At 36.0% G+C, this 22,600-nt stretch overlaps 1 protein-coding gene across 3 annotated transcripts in view; it reads right to left on the reverse strand.

The window, feature by feature from the left end:
• The window catches only part of PRKCE (protein kinase C epsilon), a 285,921-nt gene that overhangs the window by 159,718 nt on the left and 103,603 nt on the right, over nucleotides 1–22,600 (reverse strand). The gene's annotated exons all lie outside the window — the stretch shown is intronic.

Here is a 22,600-nt window from a genome sequence, read left to right on the forward strand (position 1 = left end):
ATGGGAGTTGAAAGTACATGTACATGTAAGAACTAGGTGACTTTAAGTGTGGCAGAGGGCAATGATATTAATTTAGTGCTCCATTGTCAGAAGAATGTGAAAAGAAATGGTTGAAAAATGATCTAGCAGATCTAGATGAGGGACACGGTTTAGTGGTGGACCTGGCAGCGCTGGGTTAATAGCTGGACTGGATGACCTCCAAGGTCTTTTCCAGCCTAAAAGCTTCTATGATTCTGTTTTTCTATACCCACAACCCTGGCAATCAAAAAAGGAAAATTCCAAGTAATGAATGAATTTATAAGGTCTACTACAAGTGTTCAACTATACAAATACGATTCTAAATAAAAATTCTCAAGGCAATGCCAGACAGCAGAATATCCTTATGGTGCTACAAGGTGTTACAGAGAAGCAGAGTACTGCTAGATAGAAAAACGTGAATAGTATTTTTTGAAAGTAAATATAGTTGTCAGAGTCTCGTGCCTTCAGCTTTTGGCTTCACTAATGAAACCAGCATAAGTACTACTGAAATTTGATGTAAAGAATTGTGATTGACACCAAATTAAAAAAAATATTACAGGAAGGACAGGTAGTGACTGGGCTTCTATGAGACCATAACTCTCTGCCAAGTGTGAGACTATCAGTGTCTATCAGCTAGACTATCAGCTGGATACCACTTTCAGTAGGAGGACACTACAAGATGGATGAAGTTATTGGTGTTATCAGCTTGCATATTCACTGTCATTCATAGCATCTCAGCACTATCTGGAAGAAGCAAAAGAGCCCTTCTGCTTTCCAACAATAACAGAAATGTATGACATCTCTAAAACAAATACAAACCAAGAATATTTACTGCAGACTTCACCAAAACTAGTCAAGGTCACATATTCTAGTGATGCTGCTTAACAAGCAAAATTATGCAACATTATTCCTTTGTAATTTCAAACTTGTATCTCAAAACTGATATGCCTAGCTTCCTCTAAGCATCTCTTGCACAGTTCTCTGATGGCATGGGACTTGTGGCTGACAGTTTTCAGCCACACTGGCCTCATTTCACAGTGCTGGAGTAAAGGTCAAAACAGGTCATATGCTGGAAAAGTCACAGCAACTGCTTTTTTTTTTTAATCTGCTTTTCCATAAACAGTGCAGACAAATTTGGCGCTAAGCCAAATAGTTATTTATACACAACATTTATTCTTAGGTATTTATTTTAGTCACCAGAGAACAATTGCAGCAAAATGTACTTATTACTACCTGGAAATCTATTTTTTGAAATATCCTCTGTCAACATAACTTTTTTGTCACTCTAACTGTATTTTGCCATCTATGCACATGCTGTGTGCATTAATCACATCTTCTTCTACCACATTAGAACCTGTGTGCTTTACCCAAGTAAAAAATGCAACCCTGAAGTTACCCCTCAATTTTTATGTAAAAAATCCTACTTGCTCTGCCATACTTGTTTTCTTAAATAAATGATAAAATAAAAATTGAATCTCAGGATTTTCTACTATGACTTGAGAGAGTTGCTGATTGAACCAAGTTTTACACAGACTTAAGTCAGAGCCATCCATTCGCACTGGCGAATGAGAAAGGCTGTGCCCTTCAACACTCTGTCAGCTGCTTACACAGGCAAAAGAGCATGAAATGAAAATTGCACACTCTCCTTTCATAGGCCAGAGCTTTTCACTTAAAATGTCATCCTGTCCTATCCTCTTTATAAGGCATCAACTTCCACTCTTTACATTTTCTGCATCTTTCCCCTTATCTTCTTTCATCTGACTGATTTGTCCCACACTCAGGACAAGGCCTGAACTGACCTCAGTCTCCATATGTTTCCCGTTACCTACTGACGCATGTTCAGCTCAACCTTTGCAAGGTAAGAAATTTTTGTTTGCTCTATTCTGCAGACTGAGAGCTGGGCTGCAGATCAGATGATTGATTGTATAATCCAGCTACAAGCGCTCATGCTTACAAACTCTGTAATACCAGTGCAACATATTTCAGCCAGCACTTGCATGTAAGCTATCAGCAGGGATTTTCAGAAGTTTTTGTGCTGCTTAGAGGACTCAGAGGGATGAAGCCATTGCACTGAGCCCAGGACAGAAGGGTGAAGTGGCACACAACTGTGGGCCCATGAAAAAATCAGCTTAATGCTCATGACTGCTCAAAAAAGTTCCAGAATCTTTTTCCTCTATAGAAAAGAGGGAATCATTGAAAAAAAGAAAAGCACAAAAACAATTAAAAGAAAAAACGAAAAGGTGACATAATTCCTCACTTTGTGAGGAATTCCACTGTTTACACCAGTGGATTTTTACCATTGTTTTTTCAAACAGTGGAGTGACACCACTGTCTTTAGTGCCCAACACAAGCCATGTACAGTTTTTTCCACTGCAAATGCCATAATGGCTTTTCCATTATTAATGAAACTTAGACCTAAAATGTTGTGAGCCATAATCTACCTAGGCCATTAAATGTTTCTCTGATTATGCCAAAATGCATCTCAATTCCCCATCTACCTCATCGCTACAATTGCTTCATCAATATTCATAAGATCCAAGGGTTTGATATTGATTACTGCATCTAATGGACTCATTATGCAAAGTCATCGTGACCTCTGAAGCAATTCTGCTTTTGTGACTTATCTAGATGCTTGCTCAAAATGTTTTGAGATATTGGTACCCACACAAGAGCAAGCAGAGCAGAACAAAACCCACCACAGGATCTTTAAATTATGATCCTCTGACAGGATGAGCTTTTTCCACGCCTGTATGAGATGCCACACAACCCTAAAAGCTCTGTCACATTATCCTCTACTTAACAGGAGCCCTTGTTATCACACAGCAGAAAGAAGTAGTTAATATTAACTGATCATTACTAGCATTCATTATAGAAAAATCAATCTGATTGTGCTATAACCTCCTGCTGCAGTCAGCTGGGTTATTGTTATATTTACACAATATTGAGTTTCTGCTAACCAAAACTGTGGTGGTTATATAACATCTTTCAATGTCATGGTGATTCTGCAAACAAAATCTATTCAGTTTATCAGCACCAAGGTACCAAAGGCATTTTGCAAACAGTTTCTAATAGCAAATATTTTACTGCTTCATATGTCCAACATTATTAGTGGCAAGCATTCTTCTTTGTAAAGATAGGAATAAAACCGGGCAACTACAGTGTGAATTAATCTTTTAGTCTCAAAATCTAACCTTTTCTGGATGAATAATATTCATTAAGAACTCAAATAAAAACACAGGCACAAAATGACAACACTCATAGGTTAAGAAACTGAAAGAGTAAAAATAAAGGTTAGACAAATTTTAGAGTAAGAATTAGGAATAATATGTTAAACTAAAAAAACCCCAAAACAAACCTACAAGAAAGAATGACCTAGAAAGGAGGTGAATACAGTATCACTCGGATTTTCCTTTTTAAAAATTTTAAATAAAGTATCTGTAACTCAGAAACTAGTATCTGGATTCAAGAATAATTTAGTAAAATATTATTGGTACAACTGCAAACACTCCATTATAGTTAACTATGAAAATATTATTGGTATGTTTTCTGCCAACTACATGTGATTAAATCCAGATGGGAAAAAATTAGTACTTTTTCAGGTCATGTCCATGCACCACCCCCCAATCTTCTCCTAATAATTTCTTCTGGATCAATTACTATTTGTGTCAAAGTTACAATAACTGTCAGGCTGGTTCTCTTCTGCACTCTTGAATAATGTTTCTCTGTCAGAAAGTAAAGTTTTCATTTGAATTCTGGTTTTTGAAATACAATTTGAGGCTCCCAAAATAATTTATTGCGAATATTACAAATACTTACAGACAAGATTAACACATTATTCTGTTCTTTATTGTGAACATACAGTTAAAGACTTTTTCAATCCAGTCACACACTGGTTTTGGACTTGTGTCTTACAGCAGAACAGCTTTTGATCACCTTGCTTTTAATCTTCTCCACTGAAAATTAATACAACCGCAATATAAACTTCATGTATTTCCACTAATTTAGAGCTACATTTCCCATACACATATGTAATTGAAAAATTTAGTATCTTGAAAAGGTGATAAATTTTAATCAATCTGAAATCAATTAAAATGAGAAGTCTAAAGAAAGAAATGTCAGCCAAAGTCAGGAAATAGAAATAATAGATTATTCTCTCTGTGCATGTTATCAAGTGAATGTATAGCTGATCTCCTTGATTTAAAACATGACTTCTGTAGCATTTTCATCCTTAGAGGAAAAAAACACAGCAGAACACAGGCATCCCATTCAGGTTTTACTTTTGCTACATCTGGAATTCTTCCTAAGTAAAGATGGATCAAGATTGGAGTTGTGCTTGGCCTATTTTATGCAGTACTATAGTTAGTTTCTTCAGAATTAGCTGAAACGGCCCTAAACATGATACAAACCAAAATACAGATTTTGGCATGGCCAAAACCAGCAAATTTTATCCTCATTCATAAATTTCTATTTCTTAAGCCACATGATCTAAAACGACAACATTTTTCTCCAGACAGGGAACCAAAATTAAAAATTCCAAGCACATACTCTCACTCTGTTTCACAGCTGAAATCTCTGCCAAGTAGCAACTCTGTCAGCACAAACCTAACATTGCAAAAATTTCAAAGGTAGAACTAATTAGAAAGCAAGCATAAAGAACACAAATTACATGAATTCAAAACTCTAAACCCTTAGTCAGTATTTAGATGTGTATTTGAAATGAGAGCATTTACACATGTAAAATGGCAGCTTGTATTTACAGACCTGCAAAAATTCATTTCCCAAATATAACTAATATAGATATTTTAGCTATTTATCACATTATGGTCACTGTTCACACTTATATTCAAGAATATTTATGTACATAAACTGAAGAATTCCAACATCCTTATCTCAGTCTCTGGTAGGTAACAAGCACTTTGCTGAGAGAATGTGGAGGGTTTGTAGGTAAACCTTCAGCACATGCTGGAGCCTGAGTCACAGAGGACTGAACAAATTAGCAGCTCTAGACAGGGAGAGGTTGGGACCTTGCCCTTGAAGCTGGTCCAAGGGAGGAAAGAGCAGACCATGACTATGCAGCACAACTATGCATTGCCTTCTAAACAGGGCTGCCTTGGAAAAGCGATCAGACAAGGGTAGGAGCTATTCACTCTGAAAGGACTCACATCTAACCCCATGAGTTGGAGAGGCAAACACAGTCTATTAATTTGCCTTTAAATGGAGCTCTTCACATTGTTTTTTCTATGTTATAATTATTAGTCTTTTCCCCTCCCCCACATAGTTAGGCAGGCCTATTAATTGATTATCCATTCTACCAATACTATCTAACATTTCAGGGTAGTTCCCTTTATTGTACACACATGTACAATAAAAATCTTAAATGGCTGCCATGTTTAATTCTAAATATAAACCTCCAGTGCATCTGCTACAGAGACTACCATACCCTTGGGCAGAAAGGCTTCATGTGTTTGGGAAGCTGCAATGTAAATGCTGAAAAAACCCTGTAGCTTTTATGAAGTTGCCAGACTTGATTTTGCACCTGCTAAAAGCCTATCAGCCTCCCTGACATCTTTCAGATGCTCCATGAATGCCAGCAGAACAAAAGCAAGACATATACACTATACAAATGAAACTAATAGGAATGAAGAGACAGTTCAGTATATTTCAAGATACAGTAAAAATTGCCACTCCAATTTGCCCCTGGTGATGATGACTGCTGTTGTGGTTGTTTTATTTAAGGAGTCAGTCACTGACCAACCCATAATCTTAACTTTATTCCTCTCTCTGGGAAGCCATGTATCAGACAGAAGGAACAAAGGCACCTGATGACAAACCTATGTCCTGTTCCACAAACCTGAACAGCCTGAAACATTAATTCTGTGTTTCAGCCCTTTTAGAGGTGCTGAACACCTGTAAGATCAAGTTTCAAGGTTCAGTTCTAAAATTCTGCCTAGAGAAGCACAACGGCCAGGAGCTGCCAAGGTCAAAACTGAGCCATGAGGGTCAGTGTGAAACTGAACAGGATCTGTGGAAACTTTTCCAATAGCAAAAACAGACTTTGAAAAATTAACTGTATTACCAAATCCTTCCATCCACCTAAAACCAGATACAGTTTTTGCACAAAAACCTCTAGAGTCAAATATAACAATCAGCATTAGAACTTTAAGCTGAGTGATATAGTATAAATTTATACTGTACCTTTAGCATTACACAGTTTTCACACACCGAGATCCTTTTGTCCTTTCAATAAAGGAGTTGTTAAAAAGAAAAAGTTTAATCAAAATAGTAAGACACAGAGAAATTATATTTCAAGGAATCCTGTAAATTCTGATGAGACTGTGCAGTCATCACAATTGTGAAACCAGCACAAAGAATCTGATTGAAAGCAATTAACTTTGCATGGATACTTTTCAGTATACATTAATTTGATCAATTAATTTGATCAATATTGTGATAATCCTATTGCTCCCAATCTGAAAGACTACCACAGAAATTCAATCCCATTTCAAAGATTTGGTTTTTTTAATTACAATACACAGGTACCAAAGTAAAAAATACTGTTAAAAAGAGAGAAATAAGCTAAACTTCAATAAAATATGATCTAAAACCCCCTCAAGGCTGAAAATTTAAAGGACAGGTATGACGATGTTGTTGGTTGGATGCTCCACAGAAGAACTGATGGATTTTGTTCCCTGCAGATTATTTTTTTCTTCATGAGATGGACAGGTCAAAGTCTTAGCAATGTAGCTGCATCTCAGAGCTCTCACTCGTCTTCTGATACGAATGACAAGTAGAGATCAGATACTCATATATCATGAGAAATGGTAATTTACAGACTTTATGTGAGAGATGGGGGTAGTAGATCATTCAGTGTCAAAGACTGGACTATTACACTGAAATATGTGTTCTCAGTTCAGTGAACTCTCACTCTATTAGGTCTCTCAGGCCCCAAGCACGTTCATAGGGATACAAGCGTAGCTTCAGGCCACAGACAAAGGGGCAAACTGTCTACCAGCAGATCTATGTCCAGTACAAAACTGATGAATCAGCAACTGCATGGTGCACAGAGGGGGATGATTAGGAATAGCCTGAGCTTTAAAATAACATTTGTTTTGACAGAGTTTTGGTCAAAGTAAGGGGCATTTTTTCAGTAGTGCCTCTAAGGAAAAAAAAAAAAAAAAAAGCTAGAAAAACAGCAGATGAAATAAATGGAGATGCCCATGACAGGTAAAAGTGCTTTTGTGAAAACTGGAATTACCAAAGTCTGCTTTCCTACCAGTTTGATATGAATAGTTCCCTAAGCACTCCTGAATCTTCCATAAAAGTCCTCCCGTCTCCACTAAGCTGTGTATTTTTTACTGAGGTTGTATGAACATATCACCTTTGACACTTCACTTGCTCTATCACATTTGAAGTAAGCCAACAGATTGCCTGAAGGAACAGTATCGTCTTCATTAGGAAGAAGAGACACAGACATAGAAAAATGAACAGCTTTGAAGCTGTTTTCAAGGGGAGTGTGTGCTATGGCATGAAGGAATAACATGCTAAAAACCTTGAGATGCAGGAGGCACAAACAACATGGACTTTGCATAGAATTTTTTTTCCAATCCATCTCTCAAGTTTTAATGAACTATCATAAGTTTTTGAATAAGGTTTTGAATAGTAAGTATCTGAGCATGAAGCATTTTTAGATCTCCTTTAAGAGGTCCTATATTTAGAAAAGTACTGCCTGAAAAACCAGGAAGTTTCTGCTCAGAAGTTCTTTTGTCAAAATGCAAAGCTGGGTGGAAACACCTATTTATAACAAATTCAGTTCAAAAAGTCACACACTAGGTTTAGCCAGGACTACTCCAAAATTCTTTTGGAAAACAGGCTGGGAGAGGATGGGAAATAATTTTTTTTACAAAACTCTGCATTATTTTCAGAGGCTTCCATGCAAAATAATTTTTTGCCAAAAAAACTCTCACAGAAAGGGAAAAAAAAAGTATTTCCTGTCCAGTTTTGGCAACTTGCCTTTCAGTGACCAATAATAACAGCCCAGTAAAAACAGCACAACACACAGGATCCAAGTGTTTCCTCCAGATGCACCTGCAGATGTTCCTTTGCCTTGAATACTAGAATCCTCTCTCTACTAAACCTCATCTTTGCAGGATGACTATTTGAAATAAAACATTTAGCTACATCAACAGGATCTGATCTTCTCAGCATTTTTATTTCCTTTTATAAGTTATTCCACACAGAAAAGTGTTCTGCGCAGAAAAAGAAGAAGACAAGAAAATATTGTTTTAGCCACAGCTTGTGTATGATTTAAGGTAAGCCTAAAGAAATGACACATTTCTGAAACTGAAATTTAAAACAAAGATACAAATGAGAAGGACAGAATAAACTTTTAAAGGACCTGCATTTTCTGATAAGCCTGCAACACTACTATGTTTCCACTTTTACTATTGCTACATTTCACTGTCATCAAGAATGTCTTTGGTTAGCACAGCAAACATTGCAAAATGCTGATAAATAATTTTTTTAAGTTTTACCACAGTGATCCTTCCTGAAGATGCACAGGGAAAGGTGTCAGTCAAACTGCACTAGAACATCTTGCACTGGACTTATAAAAGTGGTTTTGCAGAGAGCCAAGAGGAAGCCTGCAGCTTTCAACTACATGACTGCTCAGCTAGGGCTCCTCCCGTTCCTGATTCCTGGTTTGCAGAATACTGGGAAACAACAGAAGCAGAAACATGAATGGTTTGTTTAAAGTAAAACATCCTCCAGCAAGAAACTCCACTGGGTTAATAGGCTCAGCAATCAGCTGAGCACTGGAGTGTTATTGCATATGAAAGGGTGAGACAGAAAAGCTCTTGGACAAACACAAGAGGGGTGTACAGCACTGAGAAACTACTGACGTACAGAGAATCCTCATCTTCCACAAACACAAATTGTGAAACGTTCATAAAACAATGGCAGATACAAAGGCTTGGGTGAATACTTGTGTTCTGCCCTACTGCTGCACAGCTGTTTCTGTACAGTTTTTAGAGGTGTCTCTAAAAGCAGCAGCATCAAATAGCATGAAATGCTGTAGACCCTGAAGTGAGACCATCTGCTGAATCCCTAGTCATCTTAATAGGCTTAGATAAAGATCCCATCTAGGAGCTTAAGGATTGTATTATCCTATTCTTAACTGTATCCAAGGTAAATTAAGCAGTAACTCAACAGGAATAATGGAAGTCTATTGTTTAATACAGGACGAATGTTTCTAACATAATTTTTTAAGAAGTCACTATAGACAGACATAAGCAAAATAAAAAAGATCATGGCTGCATTCTCCTGTTTCTTAAAGAACATGTGTCATATTGGAAGAAGAAAATGATAGGCTTATCTCCAGATACCACTAATAAACAAGCTTTTCCACTTACATTTATATGCAGTTGGCTAAAACTAATGGCACAGTGCATAAGAATTTTCAATTATCTCACCAAGAAGCTAATTAATTATTTGGCTGTCATCAACCAGTATGTGGATTTCCTCAGTCACACCCAACAGCAGATAATGTTAGTGAGTGGATTCTCTGCCTCAATTTCTCTTTTTCCTTATTTTGATTGACACTGAGGAACATTGTGAACTATAAAAACACAATCTCATACACAGAATTACAAGTCATGTGAGATTTACTAAGTTTAATAAGTAAGGGCTAAGACAAGAAATTCTGTTACGTTTAAGTATATTGCATGCCAACAGGTAAGACACAGAGAAATTATATTTCAAGGTAGTAAGTCAATATGTAAATAAAACTTTCTATGGCTTCCTGTACTTGCTCAAAAATGAGTGAAGAGTGGATGAAGGTCCCATCTAAAATGATATTTTATATGTTGGTTATGAAATCCAGTAACAAAATAACACAGAAAACTCAATTTTCCTCTACCACTATGGATGTGGGGGATTTCATTCCTCCATGGCTCAGTTTTTGTTCCATGCTGAATGTATCAGCAAGGGTGTTGTTTATAATGAAGGAGGGTTTTTTTTTAATTGTTTGGTTTTGATGCATCCATGAGGAAATAGATTTTGACCACCAGCTAATTTGACACAGGCCACCCAAGTATTATTCCCTCAATATCAAAAGCAGAGATTATTTTTTAAAACTTTAAAATTTTGCTTTTGTCTACAGCACTGATTGCAATTTAATAGCATCAGAGATACAAGAATTTTGCCATAAATCAGAGCAGAGTCCTGCATAAAAGCAAGGACTATTTAAGGACAAAACACAGAGCCATGATGGAATCCATGCATCCAAAGAACAAGCAACGTTGACATGGTGGTACAGTTCACCCCAGAGAGTCAGTTTTCCATGCCCCAGGCACATGCTCAACTGCCTTTTATCAGCAGTATTAGTCATTAGCATGACAGCAATATAGGATGAAATCAGCATCCGTTACATCGCATAGTTACCTTAAATGCCATCCAGCCACTGAAACACAGATGCCTGGAAAATGACTCGGAGCAATATTGAGCTTCTGCTTGTTCTAGTGCATTTTTCAATTGATTCAAACACATTAAGACAGTTAATCAATTACAAATCAAAATCTATTCCATCTACTATTACTGAATGAAACTTTGTTCAGGTAAAAGCATTATGTTGAAATACACTGAACTGAACATCAAGTGTATAAATTCTGAGTAACAAGAGAAAAACAAACTCCTCCAACTAGTTTGCCTATTTCTGACATAAACCTCTGTAGCTTTAAAAGATGTTTCAGCTGTTTTCACATTCAATTGCTCTCTTCTTCCAGGAGTTTCCAGGTAATTCAGTATGAAAATTTGACTGTCTGTATTTTCCATTACAGTGATTAGCACACGGATAAAAGACTTGGCCAATCAGAGCTAATTTGATACTCTACCCTAAAACCATAATGTGGAATATTTTATAAAAATAAATTAAAATTTTCACCCTTTCATTAATCTGTTGCTTTTTCCTTATTTGTGTCACACAGATGAGACACAGAATAAAGTATTTGATTTGCAACCTGTACATCAGCAATCCCCACTTGCCCTGCATAAATGAGGATCATGGTTCTCAATTCTGAAAAGAGGTTCAGTCATAATTTAATAGTTTTAAAATTAATCACTTCCATGTCAATATTACTGCATGGCTTTATTACCCAAACTTGATTTTCTTCTCAAGGAGGTCATAGGTGAAGCACACCGTGGGTTCCTCTGCATCTCTGAAGTTACCAAGTGCTAATAGAAACACAAAAAAGACTGCCTAGGGCTAATCCTGTGGGAAAACCCTGTGTTGCAGATCTTTCTCATGGCCTTCAGCAGCAGCTGACAGGTTAGAATAGCAGAGCAAATCAGAATCTGCACCAGCAGCTTTTCCTCTAAACTGACAGAATAATCTGATGTATATCCTTCATCAATGTGTGCAAATCCAAAAATTTGCCTTTTAAAGTTATTGCACTCTAATTTAATATTATTCTGGCTTTTGATTTGAGAGAACATTTGATACCCCTCCTTTATAGAGCTGAACCCAACCTCCAATACCCAGTTCCCAAAAAACAATTCTGTCTCATAATCTGCCATAGCTGGATGGCCTAAGGCAAATATAAAGAACTTGCTACTAGCTGGAGGCTCTGAAGCACTTCACTGTAAAAAGAGAAATAGAAATATCAACAGTTCTAATTATATTTTTCTCCAGAATCAGAAAGGCTCCTTCTTGTTAACAAGAAAGACTTAAAAGGCTTTTGTCATGTAGTATTTGGCACATATGTATCCATTACTTTTACGTCATCTTGTTCTTTACAACGGCTGACTGTCCAAGTTCAGGCTCCTACCATGGGCATCATGACAATCTTTACTCCAACATGCTCCAGAGTCTCTTTACAGCCCTTGATCAATTTTCTACTTATTTTATCCCTGTGGCAGCCCTATTTAATAAGTGTGCTTACATACAAATAGAATTGAGATGTGCGGTAAATTGATGACTTGTCCAAAGTCATAAATACTTTTTTGCTGAGGAAGCTTCCAGGGTTCTGCATTCACTGACCAGCCCACTAGCCCGTAATCCTCCCAGTCTGGCAGCATCTCTGAACACGTAAAACCAGATTTTCTAAAGATGTAAAGCTTAAGCTATATATAAAGTGTATCATGATGATAAGAAATATCATATAAATGCAATTATTGCCATGCAGAGGAAGCCTTGGCTACTTTCCATATAAATGACATCAACAATAACAGCAGAAGGAATTAGACCACGGTATCAAAACTATAATTCTAAATTACATAACCTATTGTCCTGCAACTTGTTTGTAACAGCAGGTTTTTTCATACCTCAAATAAGAGATGATGATAAAACACTGAAAACACCTTACGTTATGTTTTGCTGCATAGTCAAGTGGCTGCTTAAAATTTAGCAAGATTTTCATACTCCTTGCTTGCAGAAACAGTTAAAAATTTGCTTTGACTTTTTATTTAGTTTTCAAACAAGTACTTCTGTGCTTTTGCCACAAGGAACATAAAATTTACCACTAGGTCATAAGGAGAAATAGGAAGCAAAAGCAAGTCTTACAAAACAGTGTTGTTCTTAGGCAAGGTATTTAAATATTTTGCTGTATCTGTCTTGAGACAGACAATATTAAATAAAGGAAGCACTCAGTTTGGATGTTTGTCACCAGCTGTGATAGAAATACATGATGGACATAGGTTGCTCAGGTTTTTTTTCATTCAAAAGAAAATTAATCTGATGGAGGAAACTAGGCGCAAAGTGAAATTCTGGGATTTGTCCTGATATTTAGGAGAGACCATCTGAAGCCAACTAAATTATTAACTGGATATTTCATGTACAGTAGCACCTTCTACTTAAGTGGTAAAATTTATTCTACCTAGGAATATTCCAAACAGGCAAAATTATAATCTAGACTTAAAACTGCAGGTTACTTGGTCATTTGAACGTAAAAAGAATATATGTTTAATCACTACTAATAAATATCCTAATACTGTTCCAACCATTATAAATTATTAATATGCTTGATAAAAACATAAGGATGGTTTTAAAAATGAGGACTCCTCATTTTTCTGACACAATGTCTCTAACATTTTCCAGGTGCTCATAAGAAGCTTTTCAGTAATAAAGCATTTCTTTAAATTACAAAAATACATATATATGCATGTTTGTATATATACACACATATGATTTTTGACTGATGAAAACAGTTTAGTCTAAATTTTCTTCATATTTAAAATGTTAAGATTAATTACGGTTTTGTAATTGAGTGATCTTTTAACAACAGTATCTCCTGTTTAGTATGTTTTTCTTATGGATTCTGTTTATCCTCTCAAAATCAAAATGTACAAGCGGTCTTTTGGATTGGCAGTTCCATACATCATTATTTCTACATGAAGGCAAATTTATCCCTAGAACTTGTAATAAAAACACAAACATTACAATTTGCAATGATTTTTTTTTCCTGCTAAGGGTCCACTCCAAATAATAGACAGCCACAGTCTCTTTGCCATAGTAACGTCATGACTTCTCCCCAGAGCAATTACATATTTCAGTGGTCTTTCCAAAACAAACCAAAGAGGAAAATCCATTCTGCTGCTCAACTGATTCTGTCCTCTATGTAAGTACTTTTACTTATCCTAACTATAGCAAACTTTAAAGAGCCCAGCAAGGAAGGATTTACAGGAAATTACAGCTCCAAATACTGATAGCCAAGTAAGAATCAGTTTTGTCAGGGCAGGGATTTCAGATTTTGGCCTGCCTGCACTTCTGGAGGCGAAGCTGGCAGGAAGTGGAAGGGGAAGCAACGCACTTGGGGCTGGGATAAGCTGCTCAGCAGGAAGCAAGGGAAGACAGTTACAGGCCAGTCAGCAAGATAATGAATACAATCCAACCTCACAGTAACAAGGCAAAAAAGAAGTTTGACTTTGATTTTTAGCTCCAAATTCATACAATGTGATTTATGGTAGTCTGCTGTTTTCCTCCCATTGTAACAAGGCATAAAACAAGCTTTGTTTGATGTAGCTAGAGAAGACACTACTTGTATGCACTGGTACCGAGAGCTGTGCATAATCAAGCCCCACACAAAGAAGTATAGGACAGATTATTAAGACTTTAGCGCCTACAGGGACAGACAACAGGTGGGATTTCCAGAAGAACCTAGATGAGCTAGGTGGCTGTATCTCAAGTAAATTAAGGAACATAAGGAGAAAAAGCCTTATAGTGACACTGATTTCTATGGATAAGTGTTTGCTTCAAGAGACCATTTGCCTAACTCCAACTTCTCTATTGGCTTTAGTGGAAGGAGCTACCAACAACAATAACCAAGTGAAAAAAGAAAGAAAAATGTCTTTAAAAATAATTTAAAAAGTCTTCAAAAATACTGAGGTTTTGTGCCCTTTGTTTCTTAGAAAACTACCTTCTGAAATGCTACTGCTTGCATAGCTATGCAAAAGTAGCAGCAAATTTCCAAAAAGAGAAAACTACAATGATCTTTTTAAACTGGAATTACATAATCTTTAACAGCACATTCATGTTCAGCTTATCTGTGATTAATGTATACCAACTGAAGTCCATCTTCAGCTGTTATTTGAGGAAGGACTACACAGGAAAAGAAGGAAAATACTTAGTTGGGTTCTATAAAAATAGGAAACTAGTAATAAAATTTAGATCCTACTGAATTTAACAATACCGTTATTTAACTTTATTCTGAATAATCCTTAACAGAAACTTCTATTTTCTAACTAATTAAAAACCCCAACCATATGTCTCCCAGAAACAGAGAGAAGAATGAATAAAAGAAAACCCAACATCAATACCATAAAACTGAAGAAATATGTTCCAGATGTTTAAAAGACAGATTCTTTTCTTAGGCTCTCTAAAGTAGGTATGAAATTGGAAGGTTGGATTCTTTCCATGTTGTCTTCCAACTATCTTATTGATGTAATTTTTTTTCAGTTGAACTGGGCTGCCTTTATTACAATCATAGAAGAAATACTGTGTGCCTCATGCTATCCAAACTGTTCAGACCAGAAATGCTACAACAATTTCAGTCTCAGCTGTGCTGTAGCAAATCCAATCCTCTTTTAGTCTTTCATGCAGTCCTTCAATACCAGTAATGTTGGCAGTAGCAGTATTGTTAGAAGGAATCAGTACAAAACTATCATGTAAATACAACTCTGAGTGGTGGTAGCTGTGACTTCAACAGCGTCTAGTATTCATGACTCAGAAAAAGAATTTGGTAGCATGATAGCTCCATTTTAATACTTTATATGGTTAAAAGAGTTTGGGCAAAGAAATTAAGATGCAAGTTCTCAGATACTACTTTTATAGCCTGTGTGTCTGCCATATACACAGCAAAGGAAAATTGCTTTGACTTCTCTTACTATGTTCTGAATTAGGAATCAGGAGTCTTGTTCCCTAGAAAAATAAATATTAACACTACAGCGAAACTGTGTAGAATGTATTGGACAGTGTTCACTGCACCAGCTTTTCACAAGGTTATTTGTAAATTAGTTTCCTCCAAAGGCAGAAGCAATGAAATTAAACACTCTCCAATGATTTCCATAGTTCTGTGCAGCTAAACTGTCATAGAAGAAAGATATTCGTATTCCCTACTCCAAATATTTCACCTAGTTCCTATTCTCAGTTTGTCAGAAAACACTGTCCCTGACAACTCAAGTGATCTGTCCAGTCAGTGCCAAGAGCTCTAACAATGCCTGCTGAGACCCAGGAAAAAAACAGAAGAACATGGGCCCATGCTATTTAACACCTCATAGCCCAAGTCAGCCTTTCTGGTGCAATATAGCATTACAAAGCGGTAATTAATGGTGCAAAGAAAGAGAAACATGAAAAGCTGGACCACATCGTGGTAAATGGCTTGGCTATCAAGGTGGAAACTCTGTAAGCTCCTTTGGAGAAGACATCAAACAAGATATAACTGCACATATGAAGTCTCCCTCCCCAGTCAAAAAACTAGAAAAAGTACTTGAACTTTTCTTACATAACTTAGTCAAACACTGAAGCACAGATAAGGGAAATGCTTAATCTACCTAAGGAGAGCTAAATAACTTTTAGTGAGGTATACATTCTTCTGAAATGACACTATCAAACCCCCCAAAGCACTATCTTAACAAAACAAGAAATTTAAGTTCTCGTACTGATTGTATCCCACAAAGACTACATGACTAAACCAAATATTTCCTGTATAAGTTAAAAACTTACAGAAATGTCTGACTTTCCCAAACCATGAAGAATGCTCTCTAATAATAAAGACCTGGAATGAAAGTGATTATTTAAAACAAAAAACACAAACCAAAACAAAAAAACCTAAACAAACTATAATTAAAGAATTTTAATCTGGAAATCCTGAAATCATTAGTTAGTAGAGCCTTCATAAAATCACAGAATCATTTAGATTGGAAAATACCTTTAAGACGCTGTCCAATCACTAATCCAGCATTGCCAAGTCCACCACTAAACCACGTCCTTAAGTGCCACATCGACAGGTCTTATGAATACCTCCAGGGATGTATTCCATCCAGGGATGGTGTCTCAACCACTTTCATGGGCACCATATTTTGATGTACAAATTTTTTGTGATATCCAACCTAAATCTCCCCTGGCACTACTTGAGTCAGCCTCTGTTTTGCTTTGATTTTGATAATTTAAAATCAGATTTGAAATCCAGTACACCACCACACATTCAGGAAAAAAACCCCAAAAACTATTTTTTATTAATGGTCAATTTGCCACTGTCAAATTTAGAAGTTTAACTACTGACTAATAACTCATGCATTTGTACATAAAGTATTACATTCAGTAAAATGCTCCAAGAAAGGATTTTGAAAAAGGACCTGACTATAATTTAGTAACTACAGCCAGCAAAAAGATTTCAATAACGAATCCTTAAAACATATAACCCCCTCCCCCAACCTAAGAATTTAATATTCTGAAACAGGGATAAATACATTTTATTAACTTCAAGTTCATTACATCACCAAGTGTACTTTCTAGTCTTTCAATAAAGACAATAAAGACTGCACAGTTAACTCAAAAGAAGATATAAATGCAAATCTCAAGTCCTTTTCCAGTCTTTATAAAGCTCTTTTTTTTAAGGAATGCTTCCACTTACATTAGCCTTGCAGCTAATAGACACAGTTTTTCTAGAGAATTTTGATAATGCACTGAAGAACCTTGTCCAAAGTTAGATGTACAAATCACTCCAGTTATGGGGTTTAATGAGACAATCCCAGACTCAAAAATGTTATTATAAAATGGGTTCATCATTTTTATGAATATTTAGAATTAATATTATTTTGCCTGAATTATTGGATCTGTACGAGTCTCAAAGTGTATTTAATGTAATAACTAAATATTTCTGTTCACTCCAAAAACCCTGAGCACACAAAAACTGCATGCTCTAAAACAAACATCTGCTACTGCGGATATTCACAAAATCTGCTACAACTACAGAGTGTGCACAAACGAATTACAGAAAAAACCTCTTCGAATTCTTTATAAGCTTTAACTCTACTTTTCTTCAAAAACACTTTAAAGCATTTAAAAGTAAATAAAAACTTGTTTAGTCCACAAGCTGTTCTAAAACCAAAGTAAATCAGGTATTGAAACTCAAGTTGATGTAGCTGAAAAATTAAAATAACTGCCCACTATTTAAATTTTACTTCCTGCATTTGCAGCCAACGAGACCTTTTTTATTCCTATTTTCTCTGTTCAGCAGGTGTGATGTGTGATTCTTAGGCTGACATTTACGAAGCACTGAAATATTTGTGGACTCTGCTTCTGAATATAACATTAAATATAATGCTAATTGAACCTATGGCAGTACATTGCTGGTTTACTTACTTAACTGAAATGCAAGCGACTATTTTTGTAAAACTAAGAACTCACTCCCTGAGGCAAAGCATCAAACCTGATCTTAAAATTCTGACCTCTCTTCAGATGAGAAGACGGTTCCATAGGAGATATCTGATTTTTACCAAGCCCCAGATAAAGTCCTGACACAGGATTACCAGGAGGACTGGACTGCAAGATGGGCACTCTTTCAAACAGAAGGTGGGATGGTTTCAGGTCTTTGTCACACTACAGTTAAATATTACACCTATTACAGCTATTATAGCTAGGATTTGAAGAACTCTGACTAAAATCCAAAAGTGATTATACATTGACACAGTTTAATTTTTCTGAAGTCTAAATAGGAAAAGAAGTTCTTTCTTCCTTTCTTGCCTTAGGATATTGCTGTGCAAATGTAAACAGATAGATTGTTCTGAAAAGGAGAAGTACAGCTGCTTCCAGTATTTTAGGCAGAGGTGAACAAATACCTTGGGTCACTTTTATCTTCTACAAAATGTTCATGAATGGCAATGGAAGATGTTTCCTTTAAATAGCACCTTTCACAGCAGACTTTCATGGTAATGTTAATGTTGTATTGAAGACTTTTTTGAAAACACTGGGCATAATAAAGAAGAAAAGCACATGCTTCAAAATTAATTGGAAAGACCCAGTTTCCAGGTAGTGACTTGGAAATTATAACAGAGAAGTAAAAAAGGAATATTTCTCCGTGTTCTTTGCAATACTGTAATATAAATAAGGTTTTTTTATTATTATTTTTTATTTTTTTAATATTATATGCCTTGGAGGAATGAGCCCTGCTGGTGCAAACTGGAGTTATTAAACTTCCTCAGATTTATTCAGGTTGAGTATTTTGACCTAGATGCTGATATTATTTGACCATTTATCACACTAAGATTAAGCTTAGCGTGTCCATGTGTGTAGATGTTGCAGAAGTATAATTTCTTAGAAATATAGCTCATCCTTACTATACAAGAATTCAAGTATCTACACAGCATGCAATAGCTCTAAGTCTAAAGTATTAGGCAGTTTGTTTGCTAACGTTGCTAGTGCACATTAAAATCTATATTTTACATTATTTCTGATATCTATCATATATAACTCACTTTTTTGATAAATACATGGAAGACATACGGAAGAAATAATGAAAGCAAACTAAAGAATACAATTTAAAAAAAAAAAAGAGACAAAATAGCAGGCAGGGCTTAGAGTATGTATCTCAGCTTGCAATACTGCCCTTAGTATAGCCCTTCTAAAAATTCAGAGAAATAATAAAAGGGCTTAATCTTCCTTTTTGGGTACTTCGCAGCTTCCTTTTAAAAACTCTTACTTGCAAGTGATACGAAGTTTACACAGTCATTTTTAATTTCAGAGACTGCCTTTTACAGTAGCAAAACAATTTTTCCACCACAGGTACAGAGCATTCATGAAAAGGCTCAATTAGTTTAACCTTTCAAGACTATACTTCAAGAACACAGATTTTTGACACTCCAGCTATTTATACTACTGTAAAATTTATATTTTAAAAACAGCAGTATATTTTCAGGCTATGTTGAGGGCAGTAGACATTTGGTTCATGCTATTCACCAAAGAAGTAAGTTTTCATAATCCAATTGATGCATGGAAGAGCCAGGAACATAGCTAGACCTGTCTTTAATTTGTGTATTTTCTTATTTATCCACCTCCTAATTGATTAATCAGAATGGATTGTACCAAGGCCTTTTGCCTCAATTACCCTAACAACAAACAGGTTTCACTATTGTTGGGAAACAAGGGTGAAGAGGGAAAATATCTATTCAGAGCATAGTACTGCAGCAGCAAAAGTGTAGAGCAAAACACTAACAAATCTTAAGAGTAGAGGTTATATATTTTATGAAGTACAACAACCCTCCTCTCCCCCAAAAAAACAACTCTAATATTATGCATTTTCCACATCACATCATTGTACACAGTGAGCGTTGGACTCACCCATGTTGTGTCTTCTATTATGAAATATTTAGCCACACACAGATTTCAAAAAATATATTTCTATTTCAAAACTTACTACTAGTTTATGTTTCACTTATGCATGAAAACACCACTATAGCTTTTAATGTGATACATTTATCCCATTTTCTTCAAAAGACACACTAGGCACAGGCAGTGATAAAATTAAACCTTCCTATTCCAAAGGCCCTGCATGATTTTGTTAAAAAAAAACCAACCCCAACATATGGAAATCAGAGCTTTTACTACATAAATAGAAAAGAGAACGACAGCAGTTGGGAACATGGTATGTATGCGAGTTTCAATCCTTTTTCAGCCTAGCACAGTTTTCCTTAAGCAAGTACAAACTCTTCCAGTACAATATAAACGTGTCTTTAAGACAAATTTTCTATCTATGTCTTGCTCCCTGCAAAGCATTTATTTTGGCAAGTGGCTAAAAGTCTGCCAAGGAAAGGTTGCTAATCTTTGCCTGAAAAGCTTGAGCTAGCTTTATACAGTAAAGGGCTTAGTTCAAACACACAATGCTTACCAGATGTTCAATCAGCTAAGTGGATACAATGGGATGTAGCCAGCGATGGCTATAAATCAATGGAGAGATGTTTGTTATGAAGGCATTTGCCACACAAAGTTAAATTTAAGTTAAATAAGCACCCATTGGAGATCCTCTGCACTGAGCAGTGCAGTTTAAAAGGCTCATGCACCAACAGACTGAACTGTCACCAAGTGCTGATTTGTGTGTGCAAAATACCTTTAAAAGGAAATCTGGGGTTCAACTGTTAACCTGTAAGGTTCATTTTCCCAAATAAATGCCTGTGCCATTACCCAAGTCAGTATGAACTGGCCAGAGTCAAAAACTTAATGTAGACTCAGACTGTTACATCACAGCTTCTCTTTTCAGGCTTCCCAGTTATTGTCACTTGGGTAACAACACAAAAATACCTGCTCTCAGATGCCGTGCTACCAACAGGTGAAATTTTGTCTCAGAAGAAATACATCATCTACTGCACCAACAAGCAAATACACACCCAAGTCAGGTATCAGGTATTGCAGTTACCTACTGACATTAACATTTTCTAACAGAATATAAAATAAGAAAATATGAAAATAAGGAATTTATTTAGAGTGGTTCATTTGAGGTGAGAAAGTTGTCTGACAGAGCAATGCAATCTACAAATCTCCATATTAGTATAAATGTAATGCTTGGGAAGTTTTTTCAGTGTGTTTTTAGTTTCATTGGTTGGTTCACTTAAAAAAGAAAAAAACAAACAAGAAACTCAATATCTATATGGTTAAAATGCCTTATAGTTGTGAAAAAAGGTCATAAAAGAGATTAATAATTTAAAAAGAGAAAAAAAACTGGAAAAAAAATCCATTTTTGTAATAAGCATCCACACATCAGTACTGATGTATTTTAGGTATTTATACTGACGTATTTAGGTTTATACCAAATAACACTCAAGAGGAAAAGCATATTAGTAGCAGCTTTGCTACTCCTAAGAGGAGAAAATAAAGGCACAGCAAAAGGAGAAAACTTTGTAAATCAGTTTGTTTCTTTGATTTTAACCCTTCCCCTCAGTAATAGTTTGCGTGAGTCCTGATCCGGTACTGAAGAAATGAAAACTTGAATGAGGGAAAAAAGTAATTCCCCAAACACTATCTACATAAAACCAAAGCTTCAAAGGAAATAGGTTCTCAGTTGATATACTATGTAAGGAATTTTGGAAAGCAAGATTGTAGTTAAGTTTGTTGTTGCTTAGTTTGTTTGTTGTTTTCCTCTTAAAGCAGGGAAGCCGGCAGACGGAATGCCAAAAAGCCAGTGTAGGACTATCTTTATCCAAGCTATGAAAAAAATATGAAATTAGATCTTTAGGTTGAAATCCTTCTTCCTGAGACTTACCAGAGCAGAGCAACCAATGCATGCCTGGTTTTTCTGACTGGGTATTTTGCTTTACTGTAGGAAGAGAAAAAATCTATACAACATTGAGATTTCAAACACTGTATCTCTCTGAGCACACAATATTCCCACAAATTTCCAGGGGAAGCTGCATTTGTAGAAGAGTTCCAACTTGCAAACCTACATGAGTCTGAAGACAAAAACGGTCCAGTTCGCACTGCCACTTCACCACTGTGCTGTTCACATGGTTTCAGGTTATTTTAATTCCCAGTAAAAGCCCCACCCTTGAGTCTAAAAATGTAATTTTCAAGTGGCTTGCCATGTCTCAGTAAATAGTTTACCAGATGTCAAACAGCATCCTTACTTCACAGATGCTTTACATTTTACCACTGGAAGACTTCTTGCCCCAGTGCCGCAACAGATCTTTTTGTGCAGATCCTTTCTGCTACACCAACAGCTCCGGAAAAGCTACAGAGGCTACTTAGATCCCCCAGAGAGATCCATACTCTCTCCAGACTCCTTAGAGGTCTGCCTAAAATATTTCCAACACTCATCTTCTCAAAATTAACATACATAGAAAAGTAAGAATGTGGGTTGAAAGTTCAATCAAATTCTGCGGGGAAAATAAGAGTTAAGAAGAGATAAGAAGGTTTTTAATAGTGAACCTATTATGACTGCGACCCTTTTCTTCCATGTGTTTACTACAAGTGCATGGGTTATTAAAATAAAGTTCTCCATCCATCCTCATTAACAAGCAAAAACAAACTAGTAAAGATGTAATGTTTGCAAACAAATGGTAAAGCCAGCAAAGAGAAAACTAATACAAAAAAGAAGGCTGACTCCTG

This window comes from Cyanistes caeruleus, chromosome 2, assembly GCF_971803275.1.
Source record: "Cyanistes caeruleus chromosome 2, bCyaCae1.hap1.1, whole genome shotgun sequence".
In the NCBI taxonomy this organism is placed as follows: Eukaryota; Metazoa; Chordata; class Aves; order Passeriformes; family Paridae; genus Cyanistes; species Cyanistes caeruleus.